The sequence below is a fragment of the Rutidosis leptorrhynchoides genome, chromosome 6 (genome assembly GCF_046630445.1).
Source record: "Rutidosis leptorrhynchoides isolate AG116_Rl617_1_P2 chromosome 6, CSIRO_AGI_Rlap_v1, whole genome shotgun sequence".
In the NCBI taxonomy this organism is placed as follows: Eukaryota; Viridiplantae; Streptophyta; class Magnoliopsida; order Asterales; family Asteraceae; genus Rutidosis; species Rutidosis leptorrhynchoides.
The window spans coordinates 435560811-435570801 of record NC_092338.1 but is presented as its reverse complement, the minus strand read 5'-3'; positions in this window follow the sequence as shown (position 1 = coordinate 435570801).

Genomic DNA, 9991 nt, shown 5'->3' with positions numbered 1-9991 from the left:
ATAAGATTATGTAAGAAGACTTGAATTTCTTCAAGTAGCAACAGTGATCCGCTTCACATCTTAAGAAACCAATCTTCTTCATAAACTCGTCAAACTTCAAGTACCATTGCCGAGGTGCTTGCTTCAACCCATACAAACTTTTCTTTAGCTTACAAACCCACTTCTCTTTACCCTTTACCTCAAAGCCCTCGGGTTGCCTCATGTAGATCTCTTCAACAAGATCACCATGTAAGAATGCAGTTTTTACATCTAGTTGCTCAAGATGTAAGTCTTCGGATGCAACCATAGAAAGTACCAAACGGATAGTAGTCATTTTTACTACCGGCGAAAATATCTCTTTGTAGTCAACCCCTTCCTTTTGTTGAAAGCCTTTGACTACCAAACGAGCCTTGTACCTTTTCTTGCCATCCATCTCATTCTTGATTCTATATACCCATTTGCTTTGCAATGCCCTTTTATCATGAGGTAACTTCACTAGTGACCAAGTCTTGTTCTTCTCAAGTGATCTCATCTCTTCTTTCATGGCAAGTTCCCATTGTATGGATTCTTTTGTTTTTCTTGCCTCAAAGTAACTTTCGGGTTCACCATTCTCGGTATAGAGCAAGTAGTTTGCTGATAGAGAATACCTAGGATTAGGTTTGGGCACTCTAGTCGAGCGTCTAAGTGTAGGATTAACCGAAATGGTTGGACCGGTTTCATTTGTAACCTCCTCATCACTAGAACTCGCACTATGTTCGGAATCATCACCGCTTTCCGAATCATCCCCATCATTAGCATTTCCCGACACCTCACCGTCATTCGGCAATTCATTGTTTCCCAAACTCCCACTAGAACCTGCAAGATCATCAATAGAAACATCGTCAAAAGTAACTTGACTCGGTTTAGGACTCCCCGTTTCCAGTTTGCCATAGACCGAATCTTCATAAAAAGTAACATCTCGCGAACGAATTACTTTTCTAGCTTCGTTGTCCCAACAACGATAGCCCATTTCTTCCGACCCGTAGCCTATGAAAATACACTTCTTTGACTTAGCTTCAAGCTTGTCTTTATCCGCATCTTTGGTCTTCACATATGCATTACACCCAAAGATCCTAAGGTGACCATAACTCACCTTCTTACCTTGCCATTCTTCCTCGGGAATTCGGAAACCCAACGGTGTTGAGGGTCCCCTATTTATCAAATAAGCCGCCGTGTTAACCGCATCCGCCCAAAACATTTTAGGCAAACCGGCATGTAGTCTCATACTCTTAGCCCTTTCATTTAACGTACGATTCATACGTTCGGCGACCCCATTGTGTTGCGGTGTCTCCGGTACCGTTTTCAACATTCTAATACCGAGCTTTGCACAATGGTCTTTAAACTCAAGACTACCATATTCTCCTCCATTATCCGACTTCAAGCACTTAACCTTCAAGTTAGTCTCATTTTCTACCATAGCTTTCCACTTCACAAAAGTATTAAATACATCGGATTTAGCATTAAGAAAATAAACCCATACCTTTCGAGTGGAGTCGTCAATGAAGGTGACATAATAACGAGAACCTCCATGTGATTCTACATTAGTTGGACCAAACACATCCGTATGAACGAGCTCCAATTTCTCCAACTTAGGTGCATTCCCTGATTTCCCAAAAGTCACCTTCTTTTGCTTCCCATAAACACATGGTTCGCAAAACCCAAGTTCTACCTTCTTCAAATCCGGAATTCTCCCACTCGAAACAAGCATCTTCATACCCTTCTCACTCATATGCCCGAGTCTTCGGTGCCATAGAGTTGATTCGGACACAACATTAATCGTAGCAACCACCGTGTCTTCATCAAACACTTCAACCATATAAAGTGTTCCCCTTTTATGTCCACGAGCCACAATACTACTACCCTTAACCACCTTCCATTGGCGGTTTTCAAAAGTAACCGCGTTACCTTCATCATCTAATTGACCAACCGAAATAAGTTTCCTTTTCAATTTAGGAATGTACCTTACGTTCTTCAAAGTCCAATTAGAACCAATAGTAGTCTTCAAAACAACATCTCCAATGCCCTCTATGTTGAGTTGCTTGTTGTCCGCCAATCTCACCTTGCCTTGATATGAACGAAAATTCTTCATCATGCTTTTGATATGAGTAGCATGAAACGAAGCTCCCGAATCCAAGATCCAAGACTCCATAGAATTTTCAACACTACACAAAAGTGCATCATCACTTTCCCCTTCGGCCAAGTTTACACCTTTCGTGGAACCATTTTTGCAATTCCTTTGAAAGTGCCCTTTTTGATTGCAACCCCAACAAGTAACTTCACTTCTATCTTTCGATGGATGCCTCTTCTTAGACTTCTTCCTACCCTTCTTCTCACCGCGTTCAAATTTTCTACCACGGTTGTCGGTACTTAACAAAGAACCGGATGTCGATTCTCCCGAGTTTCTTCTACGAGTATCTTCACCAAGAATCAAATCCCTTATAGCTTCAAACGCTAGCTTAGTAGTTCCCGTAGAGCTACTAACCGCGGTAACCGTACCCGACCAACTTTCCGGTAATGATGAAAGCAAGATAAGTGCTTTTAGTTCATCATCAAACTTAATCTCTACCGATTCAAGTCTTGAAACGATATTATTAAATTCATTGATATGATCCGTTGCACTCGTACCTTCCTTCATCTTAGTATTAAACAATTGACGCATGAGAAATACCTTATTTGCAGCTGTAGGTTTCTCATACATGTTAGAGAGTGCTTTCAAGCAAGCAAACGTCGTCTTCTCATTCACAACGTTGTATGCAACGTTCTTAGCAAGTGAAAGACGAATAGCACCCAAAGCTTGACGATCCAAAAGCGTCCAATCGGCATCGTCCATGCTTTCGGGCTTGGTCTCTAACAAGGGTTGGTGTAGCTTCTTTTGATACAAGTAATCTTCAATTTGCATCTTCCAAAAGCCAAAGTCTCTTCCATCGAATCGGTCGATTCTAAACTTCCCATCTTCCGCCATCGTTCCCTTAACGAAACCTTGTGCTCTAGATACCAGTTGTTAGGATATTAGGACCCAAACAACGCTAGTAATTCTACAAGATTACTAGCCGAGTAGTGATACTATCAAGATCACTCAACCCACTTAATGAACGAAAGATAATAAATGCGAAAATGTAAGAACGACACAAGATATAACGTGGTTATATGCAATCGTTGTGATTGCTTTAGTCCACGGACCAACTAGAGATTGTTATATTACTGAATACTTGAGAGTGGTGTGTTACAATGACTATGAATGAGCTCTATATATAGAGCAAACAAGAAACCAACCAAACTACAACTTGATCTTCAAGTGTGCTAGTAATCATGAAAGATAAACCAACTAGCCATGCTTTACACCCACTAATGACATGATCACAGCCACAATTAGTGGTGTAAAGCAACCCACTAAGCACCTAAAGTGAAAGGAGAATCAATCAAGATCGGATCCCATGTGTGCAAGTTGCCCACTTGCTGCCAGACATCGTGCGCGCCGTGCACACTTAAACGTGCGCGCCGTGCACACTCCCAAACTTCGAGCAAGCCTTCTGATCAAAACTTCTCTAGTGCGCGCAGGGAGCGCGCCGCGCACCATCACCGCGCACAATCAACTTGCTCTGTTTTTGATCTGTTTTTCTCTGTTTCACGCTTACCGAAATCTGCAAAATCCGTGCAAGTGTTGAAACATTTTTTTTTTCTCTCGTTTTGTATAAATGTCTCCATACTCTAACAGAATAGCCTCGTGAATTTTTGCCTCAAAGAAATACCGCCAAGCCATGAGTCTTCCCAAAAAGAAGTGTCCGATCCATCACCAATAACTTTCGAAAACAACGAAGCGAATTCAATACCCATCTTCTCAATCATAACACCAGCACGTAAAATATTGGACCAAACACTACTAGCCCCTACCGACCCGGAAGAGCAAGTAGGGGGAAGTAGCCCATTAGAACCATAAATGCTCTTAATAAAAGAAACCCAAAGTGATTTTGGCTCGTTTTTTGCGCGACAAAACCACTTTCCCAAAAGAGCAAGATTTTTCGCACGCAACGACCCGATGTTTAACCCCCCATCATCATAAGGTAGAAGACACTCATCCCATTTAACCCAAGGTAATTTAGAACGCTCAAGGGGGCACGAAATAGGGAGAAATAATAAAGTGGTAAGCTACTAAGAACCGACTTAACAAGCGTTAATCTTCCACCATAAGAAATCGATCTTGCTTTCCAATTGGCGAGTTTTGAGTTGAATTTTTCAATTACCGGTTTCCAATTGTAGTCCTTGCTCATGTTTTTACCTACCGGGAGACCACGGTAAATGAATGGAAGCTCACCAACTTTGCAACCCACCCTGGAGGCTAAATTTGCTACATCACTACAAGAAACCCCCAAACCGTAAAGCACACTTTTATGAAAGTTGATCTTAAGTCCCGAAAGATTTTCAAAACACTTCAAGGTCTTCATTAAATTACAAAAATTTTGTCGTTGCCAATCACCAAAGAAGATTGTATCATTCGCGAACTGAAGATGAGAAAGATTTAACATGTCATGCCCAATTTCCACACCCTTGAAGAGACCCTCACTACATGCTCTTTTAACAAGAAGATTCAGACCCTCCGCAGGAATTAGAAAAAGAAAGGGTGATAGTGGATCCCCTTGCCGTACTCCTCTCTCAATATAAAATTCATTAGTAGGTGCGCCATTAACCAGGATGGAGATCGAAGCTGACTTTAAACAAGCATGTATCCATTTCCTCCAACGCGAACCAAAACCCATCATACTCATCATATCCAACAGAAAGTCCCAACTTAAGCTATCAAAAGCCTTCTCAAAGTCAACTTTAAAAATAAGGCTTTTCTTCTTTTTTCGCTTCAGAAAATCAATCGCTTCGTTTGCAATTAAGGCGCCATCAAGGATAAAACGTCCTTTAAGATAAGCACTTTGCTCAAATCCGATCACTGATGGGAGTACCTTCCTTATTCTAATGGAAAGAATCTTCGCAAGGATCTTGTAATAGCAACCAATAAGACTTATGGGACGGTACTCATGTAACCTAAGAGGATCGTTTTTCTTAGGGACCAACGTAATAAACGAAGCGTTGCACCCTTTTGAAATTTCACAATTTTCCCAAAACCAATGGAGTGCCAACATAAGATCATTCTTGATTAGATCCCAATGCAAATTAAAGAACTTGAATTTGAAACCATCGGGACCGGGCGCCTTCGAACAGTCACACTCTTTTATCGCTTCAAGAACCTCCTTTTCAGTGAATGTTACCTCGATTGCAGCCACAGATTCAGCACTAATTTTGGAGACGAGTACCTGATCAGAAGGTTCGCGGTAGACAGGAGCCTCAACAGGAAAATCAGCCGCGAAGTTAGCATCTGTTTGAGCGCCTATTTTATCACAGATTCCAACGAAGTAGCAGTAGGAAAATGATCAGATTCTGTAGGAGGGGGGCTACTGTCCCAGCTTCTGACCCAACCGAAGCAACAGCCCGATCTGCTGCTATAGAACTTGTAGCTGAATTGTTATGGACCGAAGTATTGGAGCTTGCAAAACACATTTTATTAACATTCCTCCTTTCGTATTGCAACTTGAAGTGATCGTGAACCGCTTGCTTAATCTCTGTAGGGTCTTCACACCAAGTGCCATCGATAACTAGACCCCGAATGTTCCTCTTTGAGTTTCTTCTTTTGAAAACCGAGTGGAAATATTTAGAGTTTTCATCCCCATCTTGGATCCATTTGACCCTAGACTTTTCTTTCGCCATGTTTACATTGACCTTCTCTTTTTCGATCCATTTTTTCCTAGAGTCGATCCAACTCAATCTCTCATCATCACTTAAGACACGATTCTCCGCAACTAATTCCAAATCACAAGCTTTCTTTTTGAGGTTTTCAATTTCGGCATCGAGACTACCAAAAGTATTCTTGCTCCACTCTTTCAATGCTTGCTTGACATTCTTTAACTTGTTTCGGAAGACACAATCAAACCTATTGCCAACTACATTGAGATTCCATGCATCTTCAACAACTTTCTTTGACTCCTCACCAATTAACCATTCATCAAAGATTTTTGTTGGTTTTGGTCCAAAATCTATTACTCTATCTCTCAAAACTATGGGACAATGATCCGACAACTTCCTTTCAAGGGCCAATACCGAAACATTACCCCACATGTTGACAAAACCCTCGGAGACAAGAAACCTATCCAACTTGCTAAACTTCAATCCATTATCACAAATTCTCGTGAATTTCTTACCGCCTATCGAAACATCAATAAGGTGAGTATTGTCAATAAATTCATTGAACCACTTAGCCCGTCTCTCGATGAATTCACAATTTTTTCTCTCACTTTCGTCTCTTACTTCATTAAAATAGCCACATAGCACCCATTCCGCTTCGTGTGCACCTAAAAAATATTCAAGACTCGACCACATAATTAACTTGTTAGCATCATCATGGGGGCCATAAACGTTGACAATAAAAGTGAGATCATCCCGCCCCCTCCACCTACCCGCAATCGCAATATAAAGATCATTAAAGAAAGATTGTTCAACCACAAATTCGTTTTTATCCCATATTAACAAAAATCCACCCGAATTGCCGATTTTTTCCTTTTGAATGTAATCATAATCATTAGAACCACATAATACACTAATCCACTTGTTATCAATAGAATTCAATCTAGTTTCTTGGAGAGCAATGATACCCGGATTTTCACGAATTAAAAGTCTTCTACAATCACCTATTTTGCTAAGCTTACCCCAAACCCACGAATATTAAGACAAAGAATCTTCATAAGAAAATGAGTAAAACGAGAAAAACACAGAGGGAGACGATAACTTAAACCTGTAAGTTGTCGTCCCACACTAAGCCAATGCGATTTTTGAATTCTCCGAGTTCCACACTTCTTTCTGAGCTTTGAGAATTATCACCACAACCATCTAAATTCACCGATCTTGAATGCTTTGATTTTGTCTTAGGAACTTTTGAGCAATTTCTCTTTGACTCGGCTTTCTTTTTCTTATCTTCTTTGTGTTGGGATCGCGCTAAACACTTTGCTCTCATGATCATGGAAGAAGCTCTCCAATTCCCAATTATTGAGGGTTTGTCATTAGCCTTGGACTTACTTCTGTTGGGTGCTTCTATATTAATCTCATCTTCTCTAACACCTGCGAATTCATTATCAGAATAAAAAGTATCTTCGTCACTCAATACCACTTTTTTCGCCTTCTTTTTCTTTTTCCTGCTTTTAACATAGTCTACACTTTGGGTTGAGGAGCAGCCACAGTTTGATTCTTTCGAATCAGGAACTAAATCAACCTTGCTCGCATCCAATGATTTGTAGGTATTATCAATTGAATTGCTGGAGGCTCCCTGGAGGTCGAAAGCAAAATTATCCCCTTCTTCCCTAGCATTGTTACCTTTTGCATGGATTTGTTTGATCTCTAATTGCCCGTTGCCATTCAGCCCAACTAAATCTACAGGCCCAATAACCCTCTCAGCCGAATTGGACATACCTTTGCCATTGGGCCTTAACCTTGGTACCGTCACAGCCCATTTTAAGTGTCTCATCTAGCATCCTATTCACAGGCCCAACTGTTATATTGGGTTCATTTGCTGGACCTGGATCTACATTTTGCCCATCACAACCATCAGAACCGTTACCTTTTGATTTATTAGGGTTTGGGGATTCCAAAATTTGAGCATTGGAATTGCCCTCAACAGTTGGTATCCCAACACCCTTTTTCACGTCTTCCTCGCAGGAAATCTTGGGACCTGTGTGAACATCATTATTATACTCGATTTTCCCAATACACTCCTCTTGCTCCGATGTTTCATCTTCTGAAGGTTTTTCCGATGACCTCAGGCCTGCCACATTTCCTTTCGCCGGAATACTTGCCGGAAAATTAAGATTAACACCAACTTCAATATCATCAGCATCATCTTTACCAGACACTGAAGTGTCTGATCCAGACTCATCTTCTTCATCTTCATCAAAAGACTCCCCGTCTTCACTCCATTCACTATCCTGATCGCCATCCATATCGATTTCAATGAAGTCACTAATTTCCTCGATGACTTTGACATAGAAGATGCTGTTACCTATTCTTAATTTTACGGTTTCATTAATCGGACTGATGCCCCACGATTTAATCATGACTCTTCCAGCGATCAAGTTCTGATGACCCTCAAAGGAGCAATTGCTCGTTTCAAGTGTTTGACCCCACCATTCGGCTATCTTGCGAAAGTTTTTTTCCTTCCAATACTTGACAGGAACACCGAAAATATTTAACCATGTTAGCCTACTAGTCACAAGATAATGACTATCTCCCCCATATTTTATGTTACACATCCATCTTGATAAGCAATGGTTTTCATCTTTAATGAATCCGTCCACCTTAGCCCTATCTTTCAGCACGATCATCATGCTGAGACCCCCCAAATACTTAAGTTCGAAGTTTTGCAGTCCTTCACCCTTGCAAATAGATCTGAAATTGGCTAAGAATTCCAACTTCTTAACTTCACCTATAAAGGAGTTTTTTAAAAGGGAGTTGTTGTCTTCTTCATCAACATCAATGGTTACTTCTCTCTCCTTTTCTTTAGCAGGTTCTGCAGGCCTTTTATCTTCTTTGTAATCCTTATTTTTGTTAAGGATTTCACGAAGGTCTCCTTCTTTCATCTTGGAGTTTGAGTTTGCTTCGTTTACTCTGGGCCACTCATCCCTATTCAACCCATCACCAGAATGTTGTACACCCTTCTCTTTCCAAACGAATGAAGATGCAGGTTTGCTACTCTGTCCACCGTCATGTTCACCTTTCTTTGCATGATTAAACCTTGTGCTGTCCTCTTGACCCCCTATGTTGCTTTTCCTATCAATAGCCTTGAACACCCTAAGCATAACCCCATCGATTCTAATCTCCCTCAGTTTATTCAGCAATCTTTCATCATCTTCGACACCCCAAACCTTACAAAAGCGAATCTTCTCCCATTTTTTAATCGTTTCTTAACCATATACACATCCCTCACTTGGCCATAGTTTTTGAACATCCTCCATAATTCTTCAACTCTCCACTCATCCGGGAAATTGAAAAACATGAAAGACTTGAGATGGTTTCCGATTAACCTCTTGTTGTTGTCGAATCCATAGTAGTTATCACTATAAAAATCTCTAACCCTATTCGTGCCCTTTGGTTTTTTTTCCTCACCTCTTGCCACACACCCTCACCATTTTCTTTTTCTCTCTCTAGGCACTCTCTCTCACACATTTTCGCTTTCCTATTCTACATATGAACATCCATCGCCAACATAAGAATGATTATTAGTCATCCAACATATTCGCTCTTAATTGTTCTTCGATTTGTACTTAGCGCACAAAATACCGAAACGATTCTATAAATCTGTGTATAATAACTAATCAAACACATGTGTAGTCGATCGATAATCATATGTTTTCAAGAAGAAGTTGTATTCTTGATTTTGTTTTAATCCGAATACTGAATGTTGATGTCAATGGTGATTTTGATTTTCGTCGACTTGATGTTTGAGCGTTTACTGGTGCTTTTGTTGTTTGTGAACAATGAAGTGTGTAGTCTTGACCATGATAGCAATTGAAATTGAAAAGATGAATTTCATGAGATTGAATTTGAAGTTGAAAGATGAATTTTATGAGAAATTCGGGAGAAGAAGAGGCGTAACATGTCACGCATTTAATTGATTGGGGCGTCAAGAATGAATTAATTGTAATCCAAGGGTAATTTAGGGACATCATGCAAGTAACTTGATTTATTAGCTAATAAGTGAAGATGAATAATTTTGGCCATTGGATTACGGGTCATGGTGAAATCTTTTTTTTATTATGTAAAAGTTATAAAGGGATTTTGAAAAGATTTATTTCCTTAATATATTTATTTATAAAGGTATAGAGGAAAAGGGAATTTAATTCACTTTTTATAGCTTAAACTTGGTATGAATAATATTAATATTAAT